Source organism: Ovis aries, chromosome 9 (genome assembly GCF_016772045.2).
Source record: "Ovis aries strain OAR_USU_Benz2616 breed Rambouillet chromosome 9, ARS-UI_Ramb_v3.0, whole genome shotgun sequence".
In the NCBI taxonomy this organism is placed as follows: Eukaryota; Metazoa; Chordata; class Mammalia; order Artiodactyla; family Bovidae; genus Ovis; species Ovis aries.
The window spans coordinates 33,902,518-33,929,878 of NC_056062.1; the positions used below are offsets into that span (position 1 = coordinate 33,902,518).

Genomic DNA, 27,361 nt, shown 5'->3' on the forward strand with positions numbered 1-27,361 from the left:
TAACAATGTCTACTTTTATTTTTCACATTTGTTTCTTACATTTTAGCACCTTTCATTTGCTTATACAGAGAAAAGTACCAATAATAATTTAAAGAAAAAATAAAAATGACAATTTGGGGGGAATTGATAACAAATTTCAGAGAAGGCAATGGCACCCCACTCCAGTACTCTTGCCTGGAAAATCCCATGGACTGGTAGGCTGCAGTCCATGGGGTCGCTAAGAGTCGGTCACGACTTAGCGACTTTCACTTTTCACTTTCATGCATTGGAGAAGGAAATGGCAACCCACTCCAGTGTTCTTGCCTGGAGAATCCCAGGGATGGGGGAGTCTGGTGCGCTGCCCCGTCTATGGGGTCACACAGAGTCAGACATGACTGAAGCAACTTAGCAGCAGCAGCAGCAGATTACAAGTTTATCTAATGCTGTGGATTTATATTGTTTATATATGACATAAAAATAAAACATATGAAGGTCTTATGAGATTAAGTATATAAGAATTTCATATCTAGATGATGTTTCATTTGAATTAGTGAGAAATACTGAGCTTCCCCCAAATTATTTTGAAGTGAAGGGTTCACAGCAGGAAACCACTGATGTTTTTTCATATTGTTAATGACATTCATTTTCTTTTCTTTATAATTGTATTAGTTATCTACTGCAGTGCAACAAGTTACTGCAAACAACATAGCTTAAAAGAACACAATGCATTCTCATGGATGGAATTGTCAATATATAACACATCACAAATTCTACCCTTTTTCTATAAGTATAGCTCTTTAAAAATTACAAGTAAAATCAGCAGTACTAATTTTGGAGGAAGTTTAAAAAACTAATAAAAGCTCTTTATATTAAAACTAGAAAATAAGATACCAAGAAGAAAACACTACAAAGTGTTCACAATCCTCATAGCCCCAAGGAAGAGAATTGCTATGAATGTCTTCAATTCATAAATTTTAAATTCTGATATACACACTTTGATACATAATGTTGTCATTACTATTTCTTAAACACTGTATTCTTAACTTTCATCATCTGCTTGACAAAATATTTGCTCAAATGATTTCATAATTTCTAAATAACAATTTTAGTTTAAATGTAATCATTTAATTTTGGATTAGTTGAATTGGAGAGTATTAGCCATGTGAAGTTTGTTCTAAAAAATTTTAGTGTTTCTTGTGATGTAGCATATAATCAACTTCTGAAAATCCTCCATGAATATTTGTAGGTGAAGTGAATTTAGTTTATAGGGTGCACAATTGGATACACCTCTCAGAAACTGATCTCATTAATAATGCTCAAATACACTTCCGTTAAAGCGAGCTGAGTGGATGTTAAGCTGTTTCAAAGGTCAGAGTTTCTAATCATATCATGCATAGATTATTAAATGAAACTGGGCTCTCTCATCTCAGTTAATGATTTTCTTCCTTAAATTTGGCTTTCTTTCATGTTGTTACAGCCGCTCATGTTTCTATCTCTTTGGAAATCGGCCTTACTTTTGCTTACATGTCTATGTTTGAACATTCTCAGTATTTAGCTTCTGTATATCTCCTGCAATGGTGTACAGCTGAAATTTGCTTATAGACAAAACCAGGAGTTTTCTGTTTTTAACAATTCCCTTAACACAGTGAAACTTCAGCTCTACCTGTGTCTTATTAGCTTTCTGTAACTTAATTTTTGGTTCATTGATGAACCAAAAATCTTTAGTTTTCTTTCGTGTCAGTCATTCTCCTTGGGATCGGCATGCCACACATCCTGGTTTTACAGGTAAGTACTTTCATATTTAATGGGAGAATATTCGAAGCAAAATCGCACTAAAGTTTCAACATCAATACTTAATAATTCTAAATAATACTAACAGGAACAAAACAAATATGGGGGATTAAGAGACAACACCTAATTTAAACAGTTTAATGAAACACTGCTTATTAATAACCTAGGTTTGATATAGGATGTTTTCCCCTGATATGTCATGGATTATAATAAACTCTACATTTGGAAGAGAGCTTAATAACCTCAAGAACTTAGGAGAGGCTATTTTCAAGCGAATCTTTTATGCTATTTTAAAAGTGGATGTTATCAGCAGAGGCTGATCCGTTAACTATATCACCTTTTGAACACATCATGTTTTGCATCTTTCAGGGCTGCCTCATGCTCTCTGTCCTGCTGTGACGTCTGTTCTCACCTTGATATCAACGACTCGTTCATGGAAGATATTTGTACCCGCAGATCCAAGGAGAGCGGGAGATGTCCTTACAGTGTTCTATTAAAAATAGCAACAGCTTTCAAAGACAAACCTGGGAACACTCTTGTAATTAAATTGGTTCATTAAAAGCTTTACAAGAATTGCTGAAATCTTACTTCTTAACTTTGAAGGCTTTTTATAAGTTGAACATGAAACAGCCATAACATCATGAAATATTATGCTAATAAGATTAGCCTCTTATGGAAAAAATTAAACTTTCAGTAGTTTCCAAACATAAGCACAATTTATTTGAACCAAAGTCATGAGTAAACATTAATATATTTACATTTGTGCATAAAATAGACTGTATTTAAAATTACTGGATGTTTTAAAGACAGAACTGAATGCAAAGTACAGGGCTCAAAATTCCAAGACCAGATGGTTCTATAAACCCCAGCAGAAAATATACATCTGCTGGGTCTTTGTGAATCTGTTTCGTTTGAAGGAGGTTTTATTTCATCAAATAGCATACTGTTTCAATACATCACTGGTCTTCTCTTAGAAATGTACCACTTGTTAGGTGCTATTGTTTGTTTCTAGAATGAGTGGAGAGAAAATTATGCTCTGTTTGACACTCAAGGAACTGTTTCATGTTCTATCTAAAATCAATTTTATCAGTAGAGTTTGATTTATTTGATGTATGGCACAAACAAATGTGCCAATTACAGAGTTTGCTGAAATTAACAGGCAGGTAAGAAGGACTTTCAAACACTATTTAATTGCATCTGTAATCTTGCTATATTATGTAAAGACCCTTCTCTATTGATTAGATGATACTGAAAATTACTTTAAATTGTTGATAAAATGTCAAGTGTTGCATTTACAGTCTGTTGGCACAGGACTCCAAGTAGGAAGGTCAGGCAGCTGAGGAAGAGTTCCCATAGTTACCACAGTAAGAGAGACACGCAATAAACTGCAGAAAGCAGAGAGAAGCTAAGCTCTGAGATTCAGAGCGCGATAAGCAGAAACAAAACCAAAAACTGGACTTGGACTTGGGAGATCTGAGTTCCTTCCCTGGTTCTCCTGAGTCAGCTGAGGGCAAGTCACTGAGATCTTTCCAACTTCGGCTTCTTCCTCTTAAAATGAGTGTTTTGTTTCATTTTTTAGTCAAATGATCTCTCAGGTCATCTCTAGCTCTGAAAACCTGTAAACAAGAGAACTAAGGGAGGAAAAGAACCTAGAAACATAATGGGAAGTGCTTTACAGCTTATCAACGAAGTGATGCAAGATATTAAATTACAGTGAACAGTTGAGAGACTTGGTATTATCTTTTATGCCAGTAAAATAAGATTTGTAGCTTTCTTATTATTTTCTTTGATTCTGTCATTTGCTAATCTTGATTGCTATAACCTTTTGATAATTAGGTTTACATATTCCTTGTGAGGATCTCATGTTTCCTTTACTTTAAAAGTCAATCGAATCAGTCATTACTTTGAATGCTTGTAACTTATACCTTCAACAGCCCAGGCTCTGCCCTGGACACCTCTTTCTTCCTCATGCTTTGTTCCATGTTTTCAGTGAGAACCCACTGATTCCCAACACATATGTATGGCAATACTACCACATGAATGGTGTACAATTTACTATGGCATTATTACTACTAGAATTACTACTTTTCTGCTGGCCAAAGTAAGAGTAACTCCAAGTCAAGCAATAAACTCGTCTATAATTATCCCTGCAAGCTAGTTTAATGTTTAAATAGGCTTGAGTCACTTGGTTGGTTGTTTTGATATAACATAGACTCGTGTCGATTGAACAGCTGGGTGCACAACAAAGAAACTGAACAGGAAACATCTAGAGCTGGTCCTTGAAGGAGTCATCCTAGTAGATACACCCAGCTTATCTTTAGATATATATAATTACATTAGGTCACACACACTTGGGGGCTTCCCAGGTGGCTCAGTGGTAAAGAATCCGCCTGCCAATTCAGGAGATGCAGGTTCAATCCCTGGGTCAGGAAGATCCCCTGAAGGAGGAAATGGCAGTCCACTCCAGTGTTCTTGTCTGGGAAATCCCAGGAACAGAGGAGCCTGGTGGGCTGCAGTCCATGGAATTATAAAATAATCAGACACAGCTGAGCACACAGGCATGGACACCCACTTGGGCGCAGCTTGTGCAGAGAGGGGACAGTGGACAGTTGTAAAGTGATGTGTCAAAATACAGAAGCCCAGCAGAGAGGTAAACCCACAAGGCAAAAGCAAGAAGGCGGCAATGCCAGAATAGAACATACAAGATGCCTAAGAAAGATGGGTTCCCTGAATCTGGGGAAGTTGACAGAGTGACTTTTGCTTTTAAAACTGAGGGCCTGGGGACCTACCTTTGGTTAGGAAGGGAATCCAGCTGCTCGGACAATCAGCCCACTGTCCACAACATGCCTTGCTAACTGAGCTCACTTCTGGATGGCACACTTCAATAAAGATCTGGATAAATTACAATGTGTTGAGAGACTAACCAATGCACAGAATCAGAACTGTGAAGCAAGTCCGAACTAGGGACACAAAAAATGAATGTCTATTTAGTGAAAATGGAGACTTATTGGGGAGAAGATAGCCATCTCCAGAGAACGGGGTCACATGCCGTGTTTCTCCATAGGGAAGCAACAGAATCAAATAGAAGCCCATCATGGTAACTGTGGCCTCAGTGCAATATTAAAAATAAATCCAAATTACCTGTTTTTAAAGGAAATAGGCTCTGAGGAAAAGCAGGCTCTGAGCCCATGGATTAGCATCTTCACAGACACCAGACAGAAGGGAGGATGGGTCAGCCCAGGGTCAGTGTGCTTGCTTTTTCCTGGGGGTGATTCCTGAGGTTCTGTATAAGAGCAACTTTAATCTTAAAACTTAAAAAATGATGTGTTTTACAACTCAATTCTAGGTCTTACCTTCTCTTCAGAGCAAAACTGGCTTTCTCATCACTTGCTTCAGCATATTTTTAGCCAAGACCCCAGTGTGCAGGAAATGATTAAACAAGAACCTCTGTGACCTTCAACAGCCAACCCGCTGCTTCAGGCTGTCACGCAGGACAGCTCCAGTCCTCATGTTTTCCCCAAGGACCTTCTTCAGGACACAGCTCATCCAAAGGCAAGAAGGAAGGTCCTTGGCTGACAAACGGATGGCTCATTACAGGACCCCTGGAACTGCAGGAGCAGACATGACCTCGAGGTTCCAGTATCTGGAGGAGGGTCTTGCCCCAGCTCCCAGCTCCAAAGGACCTGGAGGCCAGATGTGCCCATGTAGATGGAATGGGCTGTGCTGGACCCTGGGGACAGAACCTCAGAGCACCCTCCCAGCCTGGCCAAGGGCTCTGGGCAGCTCAGCTCTTCCAGGATCCAAGGTCAGATGTCTGCTTCTCAGAAGGTGAAGAACCTGGGTAGATGAGCTGCCTTCCTACCTGAGCCTGGGAGAATAATTGCCATTAAGAATTTGAAAAACCTATATAAGCAGGAAAAACTGGTTTTTAAACTTTCAACTGAACTATAAGAAGGTAAAAATCAATGAAAAAAGAAAGACCACAATCAGGAATCCTATACAAAGTAAGACAGCCTTTGCTTTTCAGAAAGAAAAATATATTTTAGGATAAAACAAAACTCAAAACATTTCACACAAGTATCCGAAGTAAAAAAGACCATTACTTGATTTTTTTAAAAAAGCACTAAATAAAAAACAAAAAAGCACTAAATAAAAAACAAAAAAGCACTAAATAATAAAATAGAAAAGACCACTTCAAGAAAAGGCCAAAGAAAAAGAAAACTGAGAAGAAGTAAATGTTAAGCCTTGATGGTACAGTGGTTAAGACTGTGCACATCCAATAGGGTGGGCGAGGGTTCCATCCCTGTCTGGGGAGATAAAAACCCACATGCCATGTGGTGTAACCGAAAAAAGAAAGAAGTAACCGTATGTATCTTCCATTTGCCACAGTATAGATGTGTACATTTATCATTACTGTGTCAAGGTACATAACATATGTGCATATAATTAGATTAAGAGATAAGGTCAACCTCTGAGGAAAGTGCTAAATAACAGTAAATGAAGAAAGTAAGGGAAGACATTTTCATACTAATAAAATCCTCTCTCACCTTAGGACCTGAGAACCCGGCCATGTAAAAGGAGAAAGGATCTCATGGTCAAAATGCAGCAGCTGTACCCGTGAAAGAGAAGTAGAGCAACAGGAGAAACCTAGAGAAATACAAACAAATATAGGTACAATAAAGACAAGCATGTAACTATGAGGTAAAATGATAAAATCATTTCCATCCAGTAACAAGCCCGGGCAAATCACTCCCTGCTCTGTCGGAACGCAGACCTGGCCTGGCTCATGCAGACTGAACACAAGAGCCCAGGCCCAGAGGGGCATCCCTAAAGCAAGCAGCCAGGCAAATTGCTGCAAACTAAAGGCAGTGACTGCAGCCATGAAATTAAAAGACGCTTACTCCTTGGAAGAAAAGTTATGAACAACATAGATAGTATATTCGAAAGTATATTACTATGCCGACTAATGTCCGTCTAGTGAAGGCTATGGTTTTCCTGTGGTCATGTATAGATATGAAAGTTGGACTGTGAAGAAGGCTGAGTGCTGAAGAATTGATGCGTTTGAACTGTGGTGTTGGAGAAGACTCTTGAGAGTTCCTTGGACTGCAAAGAGATCCAACCAGTCCATTCTGAAGGAGATCAGCCCTGGGATTTCTTTGGAAGGAATGATGCTAAAGCTGAAACTCCAGCACTTTGGCCACCTCATGTGAAGAGTTGACTCATTGGGAAAGACTCTGATGCTGGGAGGGATTGGGGGCAGGAGGGGAAGGGGGCGACAGAGGATGCCATGGCTGGATGGCATCATGGACTCAATGGGCGTGAGTCTGAGTGAACTCTGGGAGTTGGTGATGGACAGGGTGGCCTGGCGTGCTGTGATTCATGGAGTTGCAAAGAGTTGGACACGAATGAGCGACTGAACTGAACTGATGTATAAAATATTATATTAATGCATATATATGGAATTTAGAAAGATGGTAACGATGACCCTATATACGAGACAGCAAAAGAGACACAGATGTAAATAAGTCTTTTGGACTCTGTGGGAGAAGGCAAGGATGGGATGATTTGAGAGAATAGCATTGAAACGTGTATACTATCATATGTGAGATAGATCACCAGTCCAGATTCTATGCATGAGACAGCGTGCTCAGGGCTGATTCACTGGGATGAACTTGAGGGATGGGATGGGGAGGGAGGTGGGAGAGGGTTAAAATTTTTTTAAAAAAGTGAAAAAAAAAAGAAACTATAAACTTATATTCTTGAATCCACTTTACTTTTAGAATTTTAGAATAATCCAGCCAATGGAAAGATAAGCATTGATATACAAAGTATGGTCACATAAATTTTGGTATATTCAATATACCCATTAAACACTAAACTATATATATATATATATAAATTTATTATATATAATTTACATATATATAAATATATAAATGGGATGACATAGAGAAATATATACCAGACAAGAAGCAAATGAATGGCATAATAGTAAAAGAAGAAAAATCAGCTTGCTTTTTTAGAATTGTCTGCAGTGTCATTGAAAAGAAATTTCAGATTTACAGATTAAAAAAGGTAGAAAGAAAGTCTTCCTGGCATGTAATAAATTAAACAAAGTCCAATTCCTTAACACCCTAGGGTCCTCCAGCCCCGCCACCCACACAAACGCCCCTTGTAGCTCTCTGAGTGACATATTTATGATTCCATGTCCATCCTTTGTCTTATGCTTTTTACCTAAAGAATAATAAAGTCTAGTTACCCAAACCCTACTGCATTATTTTCTACTGCTTGGATACATTAGGTTTTTTTTTTTTTTTTGACTTTACAATATTGTATTGGTTTTGCCATACATCAACATGAATCTGCCATGGGTGTACATGTGTTCCCAATCCTGAACACCCCCCTCCCTCCCCATACCATCCCCCTGGGTCATCCCAGTGCACCAGCCCCAAGCATCCTGTATCCTGCATTGAACCTAGACTGGCGAATTGTTTCTCATATGATATTATACATGTTTCAGTGCCATTCTCCCCAATCATCCTAACCTCTCCCTCTCCCACAGAGTCCAAAAGACTGTTCTATACATCTGTGTCTCTTTTGCTGTCTCACATACAGGGTTATTGTTACCATCTTTCTAAATTCCATATATATGTGTTAGTATACTGTATTGGTGTTTTTCTTTCTGGCTTACTTCACTCTGTATAATCGGCTCTAGTTTCATCCACCTCATTAGAACTGATTCAAATGTATTCTTTTTAATGGCTGCGTAATACTCCATTGTGTATATGTACCACAGCTTTCTTTTTTCACTCGATTATCGTTTTTTTTCTTTTAATTTATTTTTTTTTAATTTTACTTTACAATAATGTATTGGTTTTGCCATACATTGACATGAATCTGCCATGGGTGTACATGAGTTCCCAATCCTGAACCCCCCTCCCACTTCCCTCCCCATATCATCTCTCTGGGTCATCCCAGTGCACCAGCCCCAAGCATCCTGTATCCTATATCGAACCTAGACTGGTGATTCATTTCTTATATGATAGTATATGTGTTTCAATGCCATTCTCCCAAATCATCCCACCCTCTCCCTCTCCCTCAGAGTCCAAAAGTCTGTTCTAAACATCTGTGTCTCTTTTGCTGTCTCGCATACAGGGTTATCATTATCATCATTCTAAATTCCATATATATGTGTTAGTATACTGTATTGGTGTTTTTCTTTCTGGCTTACTTCACTCTGTATAATCGGCTCCAGTTTCATTCACCTCATTAGAACTGATTCAAATGTATTCTTTTTAATGGTTGAGTAATACTCCCTTGTGTATATGTACCACAGGTTTCTTATCCATTTGTCTGCTGATGGACGTCTAGGTTGCTTCCATGTCCTGGCTATTATAAACAATGCTATGATGAACACTGGGTGTACCACAGCTTTCTTATCCATTCATCTGCTGATGGACGTCTAGGTTGCTTCCATGTCCTGGCTATTATAAACAATGCTATGATGAACACTGGGTGTACCACAGCTTTCTTATCCATTCATCTGCTGATGGACATCTAGGTTGCTTCCATGTCCTGGCTATTACAAACAGTGCTGCAATGAAAATTGGGGTACACGTGTCTGTTTCAATTCTGGTTTCCTCAGTGTGTATGCCCAGAAGTGGGATTGCTGGGTCATAAGGCAGTTCTATTTCCATTTTTTTAAGGAATCTCCGCACTGTTCTCCATAATAGCTGTACTAGTTTGCAGTCTTAATTGCAATGTATTTATGCATTTAGAATAGGAACATTTTCCCCAGGATTTGTTGTTGTTGTTGTTGTTATATTTGTAATTAAATTCAAATTTGAAAGTCACCAATAATCAGTACTGGGTCTCTCAGGTGGCCCTAGTGGTAAAGAACATACCTGCCAATGCAGGAGACCTAAGAGATGCAGGTTCAGGAAGATCCCCTGGGTCAGGAAGATCCCCTGGAGGAAGAAACAGCACCCAACTTCAGTATTCTTGCCTGGAGAATCCTATGGACAGAGGATCCTGGTGGGCTACAGTTCATAGGTTTGCAAAAGAGTTGGACATGACTGAAGCAACTTAGCATGCATCTAATAATCAGTATTAACCAGTAGGCTATTATTCATGGAAACAGAAGTAAAGAAACCATCTTGAAAAAATGCTTCTTTAAAAGTAGCATATGTAATTGAGAACCAGTTTAATAATACCTTCCCTTTTAATAAGGATAAATCAGCAAGGCTGCCTGGAGAGGCATTCAGATTCCAAACAAAGTCCACATTTTTATCTAGGGTAAAGTCAGTTAAAACAGCTAAGTCACTTAAATACCATTCCTGCACTAGTTTTCATCTGAGAATCATATGATCAGAGGAAAATGAAGAATCCTTTAGCAAGAATGCGAACAGGACTGAACCCAGCAATCTGATTCATGAAGGTAGCAATTTTGGGTCCTTTCTACAGTCCTTTGTAGGAAGAAAGTCACCACTTCAGGTCTGGGGGTGGACAAAGCGGGACTTAGACAAGGACCTCTGGACCCGTTAATTCAAACCATTAAAATGCAAGACCTAAGGAAACTACAGAGCAACAATCTGCAAATTATTATAATTTCTCAGCATCCAAATGACTCATCAGCCCCTGACTTACATGTAGCTGTGAATAACACATTGCTGTTCACTGGGAGATGTAACAAGCCTGTGCCGTAAGAAACTGGTCCACTTTTGAGCTGTCACTAAACACCTTCATTTAAAGTTCCTCATTTTTAAAAATGCCTTATAATTTGTTTTTCTGAAAAGTTCATGCTTGTTATTCAAAAAGCACAAGAAGAAGCAAACTTGCATCCATTTACAGAGTTCTCATCATGAACATTTTCAGATTCCTTATGTTATGATTGGAACTGCATGTGGCATATTTACATCCTTACAGGATTCTGCTGCTAAAAAGACTTCTGAGCTCATTGTGTAAGGAAGAAGTGATGCCCTGTGACCAAGCAGTTTTGAGGATGATGGCACCATGGAAGAACACAGTGCATTTTCCATTCAGCTCACTGGATGTTTACCACTGGCTGATGAATTCCCAGGTATCTTTGGATCCACTGTCAGAGAAGGGCATTCTTGCTGTTGCTCAGGACAACAAATTCAGATTTTAATAATAAGAGTGTTTACCACATTCAAGATTCTCTCCTCCCCTTATCTCTGGATTTTCCATAACAAATATTGCTCACAACAAGCACATCACAGTGTCAGCAACGAGAGCCCTCTCCTCTTAGTCCTGAGATGTCAGGGTGTGGCAGCACAGAGGAGCCTTGGGGCCAGCCGAGAGGGAGGTGCCCTTGTCTCTGTGCCCTGTGTGCCCAGTCTCTGTGCCCTGCACCTGCCCCACAGGAGCCACCAGGGTAGCCAACTCCCATGAAGCACAGAGGAGAGGACTTCAGGGAACACAGGTGTCCATCCCAGCTGTGCATCCTCAGGATGTGCATTTAGCATCCAGGGACCTCACTTTCCTTATATTAAAACAAGGATAACAATGTCTACCTTGAAAGACTCATAAAGGTCCTGTAAGGCTGGTGTTATGTATGAATCCTCCACGGGGCAGGAGGCACCGACGTCTAGAAACAGTCCGGGTGGGGTGGGCACAGTAGGACCCTAGGCTCCAAGTCCTGGCCTTGAGCCCCTGCTTCCACCCAGGACACCGCGGTCCTCACGTGGCCCCCACTTCACTGTGCACCTGACTTCCCTCCACCCAGTGGGCACACGATTGGTCTGAGGAGGGGTGGGGAAACCCTCCATCTTGCTCTGCGGTTTGCCTCGCTGCTTTCATGTTTTGGAGACTTGGAGGTTTTGCAGTGTCCCTGGCCACCATCACTGAGGTGAGGACAGGTACAGCGTACTCCCATGGGACTGAATCTGTCTGTAGAACTGCGCCACAGAGGAGAGGAAGGCCAGGGCCCAGGGGTCACTGTGGCTCTGCGAGACCGTCTCTTGTATTTCCGGTGCTTGCATCCGCACTCTGCATGTGGCAGCTGACAGTCTCCTCCCCTCCCCTGAGAATGCCCAACACTGCTTCCATGAGGGGCTTACGATTTCATTCTCAGAAAACATGGGAGCTGCCTGAAAATATGGGAGCTGCCCAAGGACATGGGAGCTGCCAGAGTCCACAGCCTCCACGGGTGGCAGGCACGTGGCCGTGGTGGGGCCACAAGCATAAGTAGGTGCCCACGTGGGAAAGCCCCAGCACATTCCACTAAGGGCCATCCAGCCCTTAGTTCATTTCCAGGCATCAGCAGCTGATCCATCTCTTCCTGGTTCCAGGTCACCACTCACTCCATGCTATTTGATTTTTTTTAATTTATTTATTTTTAATTGGAGGATAACTGCTTTACAATAGTGTTGATTTCTGCCATACCTCAGCATGAAGCAGCCATAGGTACACATATGTCCCCTCCCTCCTGAACCCCCCTCCCGCCCCATTCCACCCATCTAGGTTGTCACAGAGCACAGGGTTTGTGCTCCCTGCATCATAGAGCAAATTCCCTCCAACTACCTGTTTTACATAGGTTAGTGCATATGTTTCAGCGCTACTCTATTTGTCCCACTCTCCTTCTTTTGAGCCATACTTTCCCCATTTATTGAAGGATAATGGAATCCACATCTCAAAAGATACTGTGAGGACAAAATAGGTGTCTACGAAGCAACTTGGAAGGCTTGCAAAAGGTGATAAGGTAGGTATCACAAACCACATATCACTAGACAAGGTCTTTGACTAATGCTAACAGGACTCCCCTTTCCCAAATTTCCAATGAACATGGCTAGACAGCTTACGTAGCATGGATAGTCTAAATCAGCTGGATTCCTGGGATGTTTTCTCTCTTGCTGACCCCCAGGAAAATTTACTCAGTACCAATAAACGGCGTTTGGTCCTTGGTGTAGGCATGAGAGATGCAGTGAGTATAGGAGACCAGATCCACCATTGGGTCCGTCTCCCCCTACAAGGGTGGTGTGAGTGGAGGCAGCTGGGGGAGAGCGGCTCTGGCCTCCCTAGGGTCCCCTCCATCAGCATCCTGCCTTTTCAAGGGAGAAGAAAGTGTTTGTGTTTCTTTGTGTACTTTTGTGCAAAGAGCATGATCTTTGACCCTGGCAATAAAGAAATTCATGCACCTAAATCCACACCAAGCAATGATGTGGGCACTGACCTCCAGAGCTGTCCACCACACTCGCACACGGGCCTTGAGAATCTCAGGGCAGCTCCCATCATCCCATGGGTGCACTGCCTTCACACACACAGCAGCCTGGGCCTGCTGAATGCCATCACCAGTCACAGCTGGGGGACCCATGCAGGGCTGAACACTCCAGGGCTTTGACACCAGAACCTGCTGGTGGGAAAAGAAAGATGCATGTGACAGTAGGGCCTGGGCTGAGTGACAGTGACATGCCCTCAACAGTGAAGCCAGGTCAGCCAAAGGGACGTGGTGGGAAGACGGGTGCTCACGCTACAGCTGGGAAGCTCTGAATAGTCAGCAACGGTTACCAAGTTCTTAAACCCCAGACTTTTGAACAATCGCTTTCTATTTAAGTTTTACAAAATGGTTCAAAGTTCTGTCAAGATTGAAAAAAAAAAAACACCACACACATCTTTTCACCTAAAACTGCATGAACTGGCCTTAGAAATTGCCTGAGTGATTTAATATTGACATATTAACTTATAAAGGACCTATTGCTCTTAATTGACATACACTAGTTGATTATATCTCTTGACTCATTGAAACAAACGCATGCATTTTTAAATGAAAGGCTACAGTTTAAGAACACTATTAAAGTGACCCTTGTTGTTCATTCGTTCAAGAAATAATTGAGTAGCACACACTGAGCGCTTTCTCCTGCTGGATCCACCAGAGCAGACTGAAGTGCAACACAGAAGAACTGGTGCCACCGAGGCGGTCTTGAGAGCTGCGGTGGTGTCCCATGCCCCCCACCTCTCCGCAGACTCATATGTGGAAGTGCCAACCCCCAGCTCTTCAGAATAGACTGCATTTGGAGATACAGACTTTAAAGAGTAGTTAGTAAAAATAAGGCCATTAGGACGGACGCTAACCCAATATGACTAGTGTCCTGAAAGGAAGTGTGGACACGGGCTAGAGGGAAGATCACGTGAGGACACAGGGAACAGACGGCTGTCCACAAGGCGAGGTGGGATCCCTTGGCAGGAACAAACTCTCCGAGCACCTTGGTCTCGGACTTCAGACTCCAGAACTGTGGGAGAGTAAGTTTATGCTACTCAAGCCACCCAGTCTTGGCATGTTGTCATGGCGACCCTAGCAAACTAATCACATAGGGAAGACAGCTTTCTCAAGGCACCAAAGCTTTCCCAACTCATTTAGTTTTTGACTACATATATTCTTAAATTATTACCCTTAAACATATTAACCCAATGATGTGTTGCAATAAGTCCAGAGTGCTAAAAATAATTTATAAGAATTAATTAAATGAAATAGCATGTGAGTTACATCTGCCAACGTGCAATAAAAACAGTTAAACTTTTAACTACTTTCTTTATAATTCACAAATGGAAGCTATCTGGAAGAACATTTTTAAGGAAAGAGTAATTTTTAGCACAATGCTAATTAAAAACTTAATTCTAGGCAGTGTTTGACATCCTTCCTTTTTGAAATTTGCTGGAATTTTTTTTTTCTTTTATGAGCTGTGGTTGATTGAATCCATGGATGTAGAACTGAGGACATGGGCATTGACTGTACAACTTTGACTATGACTCACGATAGCTGCCATCTTTGTCTTATTTATGCTTTTAAATGAAATGTTTTTAACATTTAATTAATTGTTTGTAGTAGATTTTTCTCTATTAAGTTAGGATGCTCTGTTTTTCCTAGAACATTAAGAACTTTTCTTAAATTCAAGAGAGATGTTACACTTTTCATGGAATATTTTTCCTACAAATACTGAAATGATCTTTTTTTTCCTGTTTAATCTATTCATGACATAATTATATGAATATTTAAAATTTTGGTACCAATTACATTCACAGAGTGAACTTATTTTAGTCGTGTTTTATATACATATTGCTCAACTTGGATTTTCAATACCTTGTTTAGAATTTTTATCTAAATTTCTGTGAGATATTATCTTATAAAAGTTGCTTTTTTCATATTACTTTTTTTTTCTAATTTTGAAATGTTGCTGTCCTCAGACAATAAGAGTTCTGCATTCCCTCCTTTTATACTCTCTGAGTGACTCCATGGGATTTGGAACTGTCTAGATTTATTTATAAAGTAAATACAAGGTTTGGTTTGAAGAACATGTGTCAGAAATTTATTCTGAAAAGCTTCCTTCCCATTTGAGGTCACAACATCTAGACTATTTTGCCAAAGTGTTTTGTTTCTCTTTATTGCTTTGTGCCCTGTTCTGCAATTCCAACAAGATAAGTGGATAATGTGTTACATTAATAAATAAAGTTTGATTATTGTTTTTGCCGCACTGTGTCCTCAAGAAATGTTTGTGGAAGCCCTCATCTCCAGCACCGTCCATGGGGTCTCATAATGTGTAAGCAGAATCCTTTCAGATGGTATCAAGTTGAGTCCAAACACTGGGCTCTATTCCACTATGACTGATGTGCTTGTGAGCAGAGGAAAACGCAGACACAGACACACAGAGAATACACCTCGTGTGATGGAGGCCGACGGCACGTGTCAGCCACAAGCCAAGGAAGACCAAGGGTTGCTAGCAAACCGCCAGAAACTAAGGGAAGGATCCGCCCTTACGAGTTCCAGAGGGAGCAGGGTTCCACTGACTCCTTGAATCAGGCTTTTCTACCCTCCAAACAGAGGTCATTTCTACTATCTTCAGCCTTCCAGTTGTGGTTCTTGTCAGGGGAGCCCTAGAAAACTAATGTGATTATTAGCTCCCATAATTTCATGCTAAATTCACCCCTAATTTCTAAAACAGTTTTTCTGCTCATTTTTAATGTAAGGTAATTTTGATTTTTATCTTTGAACGTATTGTTAAATTAAATATCTTAGAGTAAGTTATGAAGTTATGTTATATTCTGAATGGTTAAGCTTAAATTATACAGCATGAGCAATAATGGTTAATGGAAATCAGAAAGTTAAAAAGGTGAAATTAATGGCCATGAGTTGTGAGAGTTCAGAAAATACATGGTAGCTTGAGGTTTTAAAAAGCAGAACACTGAGCTTTCCCTGATAGTATAATCTTGGTTTTGTTCATTTCAGTCCTTCGGTATTGATCTGTTTCTCAGGTCATAACCAATTTAGCTAAACATTAAACATGCCCGTCCCTGTTGTCACTTGCTGCTTGCACTGTGGCTCACCCTAGAGCTCTGAGAATATTGAGAGTCTTTCAAACATGCACAGCACAGGTACCATATTGAGTAACTTATTAATGCCACAGAGCTGATGTTTGAAACAGTACGAGTCGTGAGCTCCAGCCTCATCAGAGGCGAGTCTGAGATCAATACATTCTCAGAAACTTATTGATTCACCTGCATGACTCAAGAGGATGCTAGCCCTATTTTTTTAACTTTTTAAATTGTTGACTGTCACTCCTCTTTCTTAGTTATAACTAGCCCGTGTGTGTGTGTATGCTGTTGTGTATGACTCTTTTATGACCCCACAGACTGTAGCTGGCCAGGCTCCTCGGTCCATGGGATTTCCCAGGGAAGAAAACTGGAGTGGGTTGCCATTTCCTTCTCCAGGGATCTTCCCGACCCAGGGATTGAACCTGCATCTCCTGCATGGGCAGGCAGGTTCTTTACCACTGAGCCACCAGGGAAGCCCCAGTTAACCCCGAGCAACAATATAAAGCAAATTCTCTATTAGTATCTTTGGTATATCACTTCACTTGACCAATTTCCTCCCCAAACCTAACACTCAGCAACATACACAGGGGTCAAATTCACATCTCTTATATCTCCTGCTTTGGTAGCCAGGTTCTCTACTAGCGGCACCTGGAAACCGTTCAAATATTAAACTGGTGTAAAGGCAGCATGGTTACGACTGTCAAGATTTGTATACTCTGAGATGGCACATGATGGGCACTGCTCCTGTGGGCAATGGTGACAGCGCAGACCGACCTCCTTTCTGCTGAGCGCAGGCACAAACTTGAAGCCTGCAGATGCCCTTGACCACAGCACTGCCCAAAATAAGGACTGACTTCGAGAGCCCTGCCCAGGGCAAGCGTGGAAACTGTCTTCACGGGGTCTCCTGACTTTGATGACTGCAAAGGTTAACTGTTTACATTTAACTTCTAATCCTTCTATGACTGCCAAACAGAAACACTCATGGAATAATAAGAGGAAACAAAGTCTAGCCATGCTTCAAAGTGGTATTTTTGTTGCTGTTTTGATGTACAAAGAATCGAGAGAAAAGATTCACAGACCTTGAAATGAGCTATTTCATGCCCCAAAGACAACAATGTCGATCCATATCTAATTTCATAAGGGCTGTTTGCCTTAATGTCTGCTTGGAAAGGATGGATAATAATAAGAATTTTGATTCAGCTGGACCATTTAGAGAAGGCAGAAGCTCCTGAATGTTTCCCCTCTCCCCAGGGCTGTACCTGCCCATCTGATTCAGGATGAAGGACAGATAATGTAGCAATTATGATTTAAAAGAAACAAAAGCCTCTACCACAAACATTGAGGAAATGTTGAGGAATGCCATTTTGTGATAAAATGTCCTTATGGAAAAGCTTTCTGAGACTCTTCTGAATTTTTAGTACAAATATGATCATTTAGTAACTTTTAGAGAGAAAATATGAATCATTCAAAAAAGCACAATGCCCTTGTGAATGTGACACAAAATCACACTTTTTCTGCCTCAAGAGGAATTCATCGGGGCCCAGGGTAGGTCACCTCACATGTACAGGGGTACAATATTGATTATTCTGAATTAAAGTTAGCTAGAAGTGGTCAACACAAGAAGAATCATTTCTGTCTCTCTGAAGCAGGAAATCAATCTTTCATTTGAGAGTTTCTTTCTCTGCACCCAGAGAGAAGCTCGCTTTTAACACCAGAGATGGAGATTTCAAGGGAAAAAACCTCCAGAAACAAGACTTGTGACTTTTCTAATTGACTCCCCCAAGCCCAAACTCTGTTTAGATTCTTCCATAATTGGATACCAAAACCTAAGTCTCTTATCCTGTCAATTCCTCACCAATTTATTGTGTCTTTGTCTAAAAAGTATAAAAGCTGCCTGAATCAAAATTTGTTTCTTTTCTGTCTGTTAACCAGTCCATTCTGAAGGAGATCAGCCCTGGGATTTCTTTGGAAGGACCGATGCTAAAGCTGAAACTCCAGCACTTTGGCCACCTCATGCGAAGGGTTGACTTATTGGAAAAGACGCTGATGCTGGGAGGGATTGGGGGCAGGAGGAGAAGGGGACGACAGAGGATGAGATGGCTGGATGGCATCACTGACTCGATGGACGTGAGTCTGAGTGAACTCTGGGAGTTGGTGATGGACGGGGGGGCTTGGCATGCTGCAATTCATGGGGTCTCAAAGAGTCGGACACAACTGAACGACTGAACTGAACTGAACTGAACCTTTCTGGTGTCAACTGGATCATTAGTTCAGCCGCAGGACTCAAGGGGGAAGGGGGGAGATGTCCCCTCCCGAGCAGCTGCTTCAGCTTCAGAGAAGCCGTGACACGCTATACCCTCCCATCCGAGCAGTGACACGTCCGGCATGACGGTCAGATCAGAAACACACGTGGTATAACACTATGGTTAATTTTTGTTGTTTAGTTGCTAAGTTGTGTCAAACTCTTTTGCGACCCCATGGACTGCCGCCTGCCAGGCTCCTCTGTCCATGGGATTTCCCAGGCAAGAATACTGGAGTGGGCTGCCATTTCCTTCTCCAGGGGATCTTTCCGACTTAAGCATCGAAGCTGCGTCTTCTGAAATTGGCAGGCATATTCTTTACCACAGAGCCACCTGGGAAGCCCTATGGTTAACTGACAGTCACTAAAACACCAGAAAGAAAAGTTAGTCTCTTCACTTGAAGGAAATTTGCCTCAAAATACTTTTCACTAAACACTTACCTCAGGACTCTAAATGCTTCCTGAAAGATTTTAATGACTCATAACTTTTTTCTTTTAAAATTCTTCTACAATTAAAACATCACGCATTTTGGACAGCTATAATGCTCTGTCTTTAAGATACATTATCCCTGTAACTGAAATGGCACACAAAATTAAGCAAGTGGGGAGAATAAATTGTCTCCTTTTTTCCTTACACCCTTATCCACTTTTTGCTTTTATAGGAGGAAGCACATTTCTTTCTACATCCACTTTACAGGAAGAAAATAATCTAAGCTACTTCGCAGGATAGTTTACAGAGAACTAAAAACGTAAGTCATCCAGTTTTCAAAAGCAGAGTACAGAACACAGAACTCTATGCACAACAATAGTCATTCAAGCTCTACCTTGTGATCAGTTAGAGAAAGAGGGAAAGAGATGGGACTAAAAATAAATTTAAAGAGAACAAGAAGAAACAGAAATATAAAAATATAAATGATGACAGAGAATGAAGAATATGACATAGGTACACCCAGGAGGCAACAGACAAGGACAGACTTCACACAGCAAAAGGAACAGTTTCACGTCTGCCAGTGATTCATGTGCAAGGAACACTGGCATATTTGAAAAACCATTCAGAGAAAATCTTTCACGGACATAAGATTTGGACCTTTACCACATGACAGCTATTAACAAGAAAATCCCCTCCCCTTTTTCACCCCAGTGGTAAGCATGGATGAGAAATTTGCTTTTGAGTTATGTTTCACAGTCAGGATAAAATACAAACACTGAAAAAATAAACAATTTTATTAGATTTTACCAACATACAGTAACTCTTTGAAATCTCTAGTCCTGAGAAACGTTTTCTTTTTGCTTAAAAGGCTCATTAACAAGTAAGTATTAGGGTTAAAGACAGGTAAGCCCAAGACAGATTTTTCCTCTTTTCATAAACAAAAAGATAGGAAAACAACTGAAAAGGGAAATTAAAAAGTAAAAGGTGAAATTATGGAAAGGAAAATAGTGAAGGATTGAAAGACAGGATAAAGTTTGGTTTTCAGGGGAGAGAACACTGACATAGAGTAACTGAAGAGATGTGAGTGATAGGAGCCAGGGCAGTAAGTCAAGGTACACTGGAAAAAAGGCAACAAATGGCTCTTGCTCCTTTATTTCATATATATAATGGGCTTCCTGGTGGCTCAGATGGTAAAGGGTCTGCCTGCAACGCAGGAGACCCAGGTTAGATTCCTGGGTCAGGAAGATCCCCTGGAGGAGGGAATGGCAACCCACTCCAGTATTCTTGCCTAGAGAATCCGGTGGACAGAGGAGCCTGGTGGGCTGCCCCATCTATGGGGTCGCACAGAGTCGGACACGACTGAAGCAACTTAGCAGCAGCACACACATATACTATAGTGAAAGTGAAAGTGTCAGTCACTCAGTCATGTCTGACTCTGCAATTGCACAGACGGTAGCTGGCCAGGCTCCACTGTCCATGGAATTCTCCAGGCAAGAATACTGGAATAGGTTACCATTCCTATCTCCAGGGGATCTTTCTGACCCAGGGATTGAACCCAGGTCACCTGCATTGCAGGCAGATTCTTTACTGTCTGAGCCAGCAAAGAAGTCAGGTATTTATCTTTTCATGCCTAAAACACAGCTACTAAGACTCACAACTATAAAATCCATGAAACTGATGCTAAATTCAATGTCATGCTTTCAAGTGTTGAGCTCATTATTTTGCATTCTGCTTCTGCAGAATGAACAGCACCAATGCCCTCTGAGCCTGGACCTTGGGGATAACTGACTGACATCCGGATTCTAATTGGCCTCTTGTCACTTTTTATTTGCTCAACCATGTGTCTCCCTTCCTGCAGGGCTACAGAGCTGATGGAATGAGTTTTAATTTTCAGAAACTGGGGTTAAGATAATGCATGAATCAAACACTAATGTGGTTTTCTCTGTCATCATTTTTCATTCCCTTTCATATAAAATTAAGACATCATAGTTGATTGATGTGAACATCAATCAACTATTGATTGACACTAACAGCCGATTCAAGCTTTTCATCAAGGAAAAGTCCCTGATGCTGGGAAAGATTGAGGGCAGAAGAAAAGGGCATCAGAGGATGAGATGGCTGGATGGCAACACTGATGCAATGGACATGAACTTGGGCAAACTTTAGGAGACAGTGAGGGACAGGGAGGCCTGGCGTCCATAGGGTCACAAAGAGGTGGACACAACTGGGCAACTGAACAACAACAACCACAGTTGATTGAACCAGGTGCCTCCATCGGGACACTTGAGGCATTTGTGGAATCAAACAGCTTCACTGGTCTCAAGATGCTCGTATGCCAACTATAATAAAAACAGTGCCTCCCAAAGCCTGATGCTCACCTGTGGGCAATGGCATACAACCAGGTGCGTTAGACCTGACAAGGCCTGGCAGGACCGACCACTGGGCAGAGGCCTGTCTGACAGAGGCTGTCTGGCAGAGGCTGGCACCTCAAAACCTGCTCCCTGGGGTGGGAGCATCAGAACAGACCTGTGGTATAAATTAATGCCACTTAGATTCTGCGGAGAAGGCAGTGGCACTCCACTCCAGTACTCTTGCCTGGAAAATCCCATGGATGGAGGATCCTGGTGGGCTGCAGTCCATGGGGTCGCTGAGAATCGGACATGACTGAGCGACTTCTTTCACTTTTCACTTTCATGCATTGGAGAAGGAAATGACAACCCACTCCAGTGTTCTTGCCTGGAGAATCCCAGGGATGGTGGAGCCCATCTCTGGGGTCGCACAGAGTCGGACACGACTGAAGCGACTTAGCAGCAGCAGCAGCAGCAGATTCTGCAGGAACAAGTTTCCTTCTCTTTGAGGCCAACCCAACTTCTATGGCCTCCAGTCCAAGGTGGCCCCTGCACACAGACTGGAAACACGCCACAGTCTCCACCATCCTGTTCTGATTTACGGAGATCATTGAAAAGTAAGGAGAACTGAAGGGACAACAATTGTGTAATCAAAATATCTTACTGTGAAAATCCATGCCTTTGTGTGTTGTTAATTTTGCTTTCAACCTTCTGCCCAGCATCAAGAGTGGATGAGTCAGCAAAGCCAGCCCCAGCTTGGCTACCCTGTATGGCTTTAAAAGTCAATTCCATGATGGAAAATATCAAACCGACCTTGAAGTTAAGAATGGTGTGCTATAAATGGTGTTGTAAAAACTTCTAAGACAATAACAACGTTATACACTGTCGACATGATACTGTCCACTGCGGACAAGTGGGCAATTATCCTAAAGTAAAGCTCCCACCAAGCATTATTTAGGGAATTAAAGCGTTCCAGAATCTGGTAAAGCTATGTGAAATATTTCCTCTTTTACAACCCTGATTCAAATAGGATTCAAGCACATTAGCAATTTGTCATCTTGGGCAAGATATGAAAAGCCTATCTCTTCAGCCACCTTGCTTTAATGTTAAACATTAAAACAGAGTAAATATTATTACAACCCTATGGATATGTCTTAAAGCAAGAATTGAACTCTCAGTAACATTTCACTGAAAAATAATTCATGCTGTTTCTATAGCTCTTGAAAGTGTGAGACTTCTGTCAACTTCAATTTTATAGACAAAGGACGCTTTTCACTTAGAATTGATAATCTTTGACATAGTAAATTTTCTCATGATGATTGTTCAAGAAGTTTAAATTTTAAGAAACATATGAAATAAAAATGATCATGAATAAATATTTTAAATTCATATATGAAAAACAATTAAGCATACCCATATTTTTAGTTCATTTTTTAAGAATATTAAAAATATAACAAATATCCTTAACATTAACTCTCACTTTTATGTCATTTTAACTATCAATTTTTAAGTTTCCTAGTTTTAGGGTAAAATAAAGTAACCTTTTTATTATTCATCTGGTTTCAGTATTGTTTTGTTTTTGTACAAATTGCAAAGAGATTTCTTCAGAACAGCACTGTATTATGCAAAACAAGTTCAGTTTATTCGGCATATTAGAACAAAACAATACTATTAATATCTTATTTGTCTCAGAAATCTTCTCAATTAATAACATACGGAAGAGAATAATCAGGAATTCTGAGCATATTTTCCATCTTTTCACACACAGTTTTGCAGAGGTGGAGGAAGAAGGAGATCATTTTCCTTTGTTAAGTCTTGGCATTAACAGAAAATGGGGAAAGATCTCAGCCAGGTTACAGAATAAACTCTCAAAAAAAAACCAAAAGTACAGATGACCGTATCTGTAGGGCAGGAAGAGAGATGCGGATACAGAGAATGGATGGGTGAACACAGTGGGGGACGAGGGGGATGGGACGAACTGAGAGCTAGGCGCCGACATATACGCACTACCACGCGCAAAATGAACAGCCAGTGGGGAGCTGCTGTATAACGCAGGGGCTCGGCTCAGGGCTCTGTGACGACACATGGGGAAGGGATGGGGGCGGGGAGGGAGACTCAAGAGGGAGGGGATCTATGTATACTTAGAGTTGATTCGCGTTGTTGTACACAACATTGTAAAGCAATTATGCTCCAATAAGAAAAGGAAAAAACCCACCAGAATGTCAATTTATAGCACAGGGAACTCTACTCAATGCTCTGTAATGGCCTATATGGGAAAAGAATCTAAAAAAGAGTGGATACGTGTATACGTATAACCGATTCGCTTTGTTATACAGTAGAAACTAACACAACATTGTAATCGTACGTATAAAAAACTAAAAGTCCAATGGACATCAATTTTTCAACACCTCCTGCATGTCTGTGACCACCCCCCATCACTTCCATGGAGGATAAACTCAAGACTGAATGTGACTCCTTGCAGGAAAAGGGAGCTGGGTGTGGGGACAGCCGACTGCTCTGTGCCCACCGCGTTGAAGGCCTGGCTCTTGGGACGGGGGACAGACCTAGGTGGAAGGATGGGACCTGTGCCCCTGAGGCCAGGCTCACCACAAAGTACGAAAACTCAGGGACAGCAGTTCCTGCCACAGCTGCGAAGGGGACTGAGTATTCTTCACCCCCTCCCTACCCTACAGAAAAGCAGCCAGAAAATGTAATGCTCACAACTAAACAGGTCTTTTCACATTAAATCTCCCGACAAAGACAACCCCTTACAGTTGAGGATTATCCTAGGGAACCAGGTATAAATACCTCCAAGCACACAGACACTAGCGACTGCCTGTGTGATGTGACTGCCTTTGAACAGAACAAGGCTACCTCTCTTGCCATCTCGCATCGTTAAAAACACAGGTAGTCATTGCCTTGCAGGCTCCACTGTTTCTTCAGAGACTGGGAAGGACAGACAGCAACTATTTACTTTCAGATTTTGATGTTTGAGAGATGCTATTTATTTTGATGATTTTTTTCTTTATAATTTTTAAACTCTCCAAAATCTGGAAATGCTAGTTACTGATCTTGAAATTTAAAGTTTTGAAAACACATGGCTATCTCAGAACAGAACCCACAGATTTTAAATCAGACAACACATGAATTCATAGAGAATAACAGAATAAGACCAGGATTTTGTAACATGAAGAATTACCATTTGATAAAGAATTTCTGATCCTACTAGAATAAATAATTGCTGGTTACTAGCTACACTGTGGAGAAGGCAATGGCAACCCACTCCAGTACTCTTGCCTGGAAGATCCCATGGTGGAGGAGCCTGGTAGGCTGTAGTCCATGGGGTCGCTAAGAGTCGAACATGACTGAGCGACTTCACTTTCACTTTTCACTTTCATGCATTGGAGAAGGAAATGGCAACCCACTCCAGTATTCTTGCCTGGAGAATCCCAGGGATGGGGAAGCCTGGTGGGCAGCCTTCTGTGGGGTCGCACAGAGTCAGACATGACTGAAGCGACTTAGCAGTAGCACCTACACTGTCATAATTCAAATAATAGTGTTCTATAGAGAATTCATTTTTATCATACATTATTATAAATATGTGAAGATTGAGATTTCACTAATAAAAATATGTTTTTTATATAAAAGACCCAAAGAAATGTAATATGCACAAGTTTGAGGTCTCAGAAGAATTTGCCAGTGGAAAGACGAGAACCTATTGATACATGACTTCCTATATGATACCAAAACAGTGACATCTTCAAAGGGTGCAATTTGAGTAAAGAAACCTATTTTATAACCAGGCCTGTATTTATAATGAGAAAAGTTACTCAGCATCTTTTATAGACCCATAAGATCTGGGAAAACTAAAAGGAAAAAGTAAATATGCAAAACCCTGTTTAGGAAATCTGCCTATTTCTAAGAAAACCAAAAAACAGGCAAGGCCCATAACAGCACTCCATATGCTTGTAGTTGAACTCATTTATTTCAACTGCTGATTGTCAGCAAGGCAAAAACTCCTAAACTTATCTGCAAAAAAGTAATTCTAGTGTCAGCTCACATGTACAGACAGGCTCCACGTGGGGACATGGCACTCAGGTATCTGCATTCTTAGGACATGGCCGAGGCTGGGTTCAGTCTCCAGGAGTCTGCCTGTAAATGGACTCTCTTACCTCCAGGTTGAGCTGACTGACTGAGAAAAAGGATTTCATTTTGTATAAATCTATGACAATCTATCTTTTTAAACAGTCACCACTAATAATCAACTTGCAGAGGTCTACAACACTATAACCAGAGTGATGATAAGATATAAAGCAATGCCAATAACACTGGCCAAGTATAAATGCTTCCAAACATTGAGATAGTTGTGCTTACAGCAGCAAACCTTACCTTGAAGCTTGATTAATTAATTACTAATTTTAATGTGGGATTAAATATACCAGGCCAGAGTCGTGTGTGCTGAATTCCATTCATCCTTAAATCTCTGGTTCCACATTTGTTTGGCTATAAATACATCTTATGTTCTACCATTTTTCAATCCCTAAGAAAATACGGTACACATTTGCAAATTCCTACTTTTCCTGTTTCCTATGGCATTATTATTTTTGCTGTTTGATACCCATTTAACATAATTTACACTGAAGAGTTTACCATTAATATAGTTTTGATTCACTATTAATGTATAAGGGAAGGAGGGCAGTGAGGTGAATGTTTAGGACTAGGAGCAGAAACTGTCCAAGAACACTCCCTCTTGTGCGTGAGGAGCTTAAACACTTTCCAGTAATTCCAAGAATCACTGGCCACAGGTAGACCAGAGGGAGTCAAGTCACACGCTCACATTGCCCTTGGTCAGTCACACACTCACACTGACCCTTGGTCCACTGAGGACCTGGAACTCACTGCCCCAGGGGCTGGAACTCTGCCTGGGGGTGAAACAGAATGGTCCCTGGAGGAAAGATGACTTCTTTCAGAATAATGTCTAATTGATAAAGTGTCATTTGTTCAACAAATATCCCCTGAGCGTGTACTGTGTGTCAGGCCGTGGATGAGGAGCTGTATGGTTCCAGTGGAGAAAAGAGGATGGAGGGAGGGAGAGAGAAAAGGTGGTGGTTTCCAGGAAATGTGGTGTCTCTAATCAAAATAAACATGACACGCTAAAGTTCACTCGTGTGATTGTTCAGTATGATGATGATTTTAAAATTACATTTCAATGACTATAAACATTTGTTCATGCCCTACTGACTTCTGAAAAAGAATTTCTGAAATCAATAAAGGTAAAACCTGAAAAGGAGAAAACTGCTCACAAATCCACCAACTAAAATATATCAAAAGTATTTTCACAGTTCTGATTTGCTTCTATTCGTTCTTTCTATGTACTCACAAGTTTTGTATAGCTGTATTAACTATAACAATTAGCCAAGTTGTTTCAGAAAACAGCTTTGTAACACTTCACACATTTTTATTTTGTCAAAATTTTCATAAAAACTGCCATTCAAATGTATACAGGTTTGTGTATATTTTAGGAACCCTAGAATCTGAGGCCAATCACCTCATTTTGATGAAAAACTTAAATGGAAGAAGCAGTTACATTGAAACTATATGACCCGAAAAGGAAGTAAGACATATAGTAAGGAGCTATTATTTCTTGAAAGTCACTTAAGTTTTGAACACACAAAGTCCTATTTTTCAAGTCAATTTGTTTTAGTACCAAGATTTTTATCCTCTCTTGTTTCAGCTCATGACTCACTTTCAAACCACTTCTGAGTTATTAATTCAAAATGGTCTCTTGCCAGTCACTAAAACTCTTAATTTATGCAAGACAAAAGGAATTTTTCCTTAGAGGAATTTAGTTTCGCTTATGAAGCTTTCATCATTGAGCAAATGAGAAAGAATAAACTTTATCAAAAGCCCTGAGGCAAAATCAGATACAGTCCCTTTAAAAAAAGAAAGAGAGAGAGAGAGAAAGAAGGCAGCAGATCTATTCAGTGTAAAAAGTATTACTTGCTAGAAAAAATCACAACAACAATAAATCAATCTAAGAATCATTACTTCATTTCAGCCAGGCAATCTGTCTGCCAGTGTTCTAACACTGTGGTACTTTTACTTGAGATCTTACCTTATTCCACGTAACAGTCGACTGTGGTTCTGCCTGAGCCTGACTTGACATGTCCACGTTCTTTCCAACTTTAC

At 40.8% G+C, this 27,361-nt stretch overlaps 1 long non-coding RNA gene across 2 annotated transcripts; it reads right to left on the bottom strand.

Annotated features, from left to right (window-relative positions):
* On the bottom strand, positions 1–27,361 carry LOC114112185 (uncharacterized). 2 transcript variants are annotated; one of them, XR_009594944.1, is made up of 4 exons: positions 27,288–27,361; positions 12,962–13,138; positions 6,318–6,417; positions 1–5,638 (listed from the first exon to the last, which is right to left on the bottom strand). It is a non-coding gene; the product is annotated as an uncharacterized LOC114112185 (long non-coding RNA). The 2 variants fall into 2 exon arrangements; XR_009594945.1 differs by lacking the exon at positions 12,962–13,138.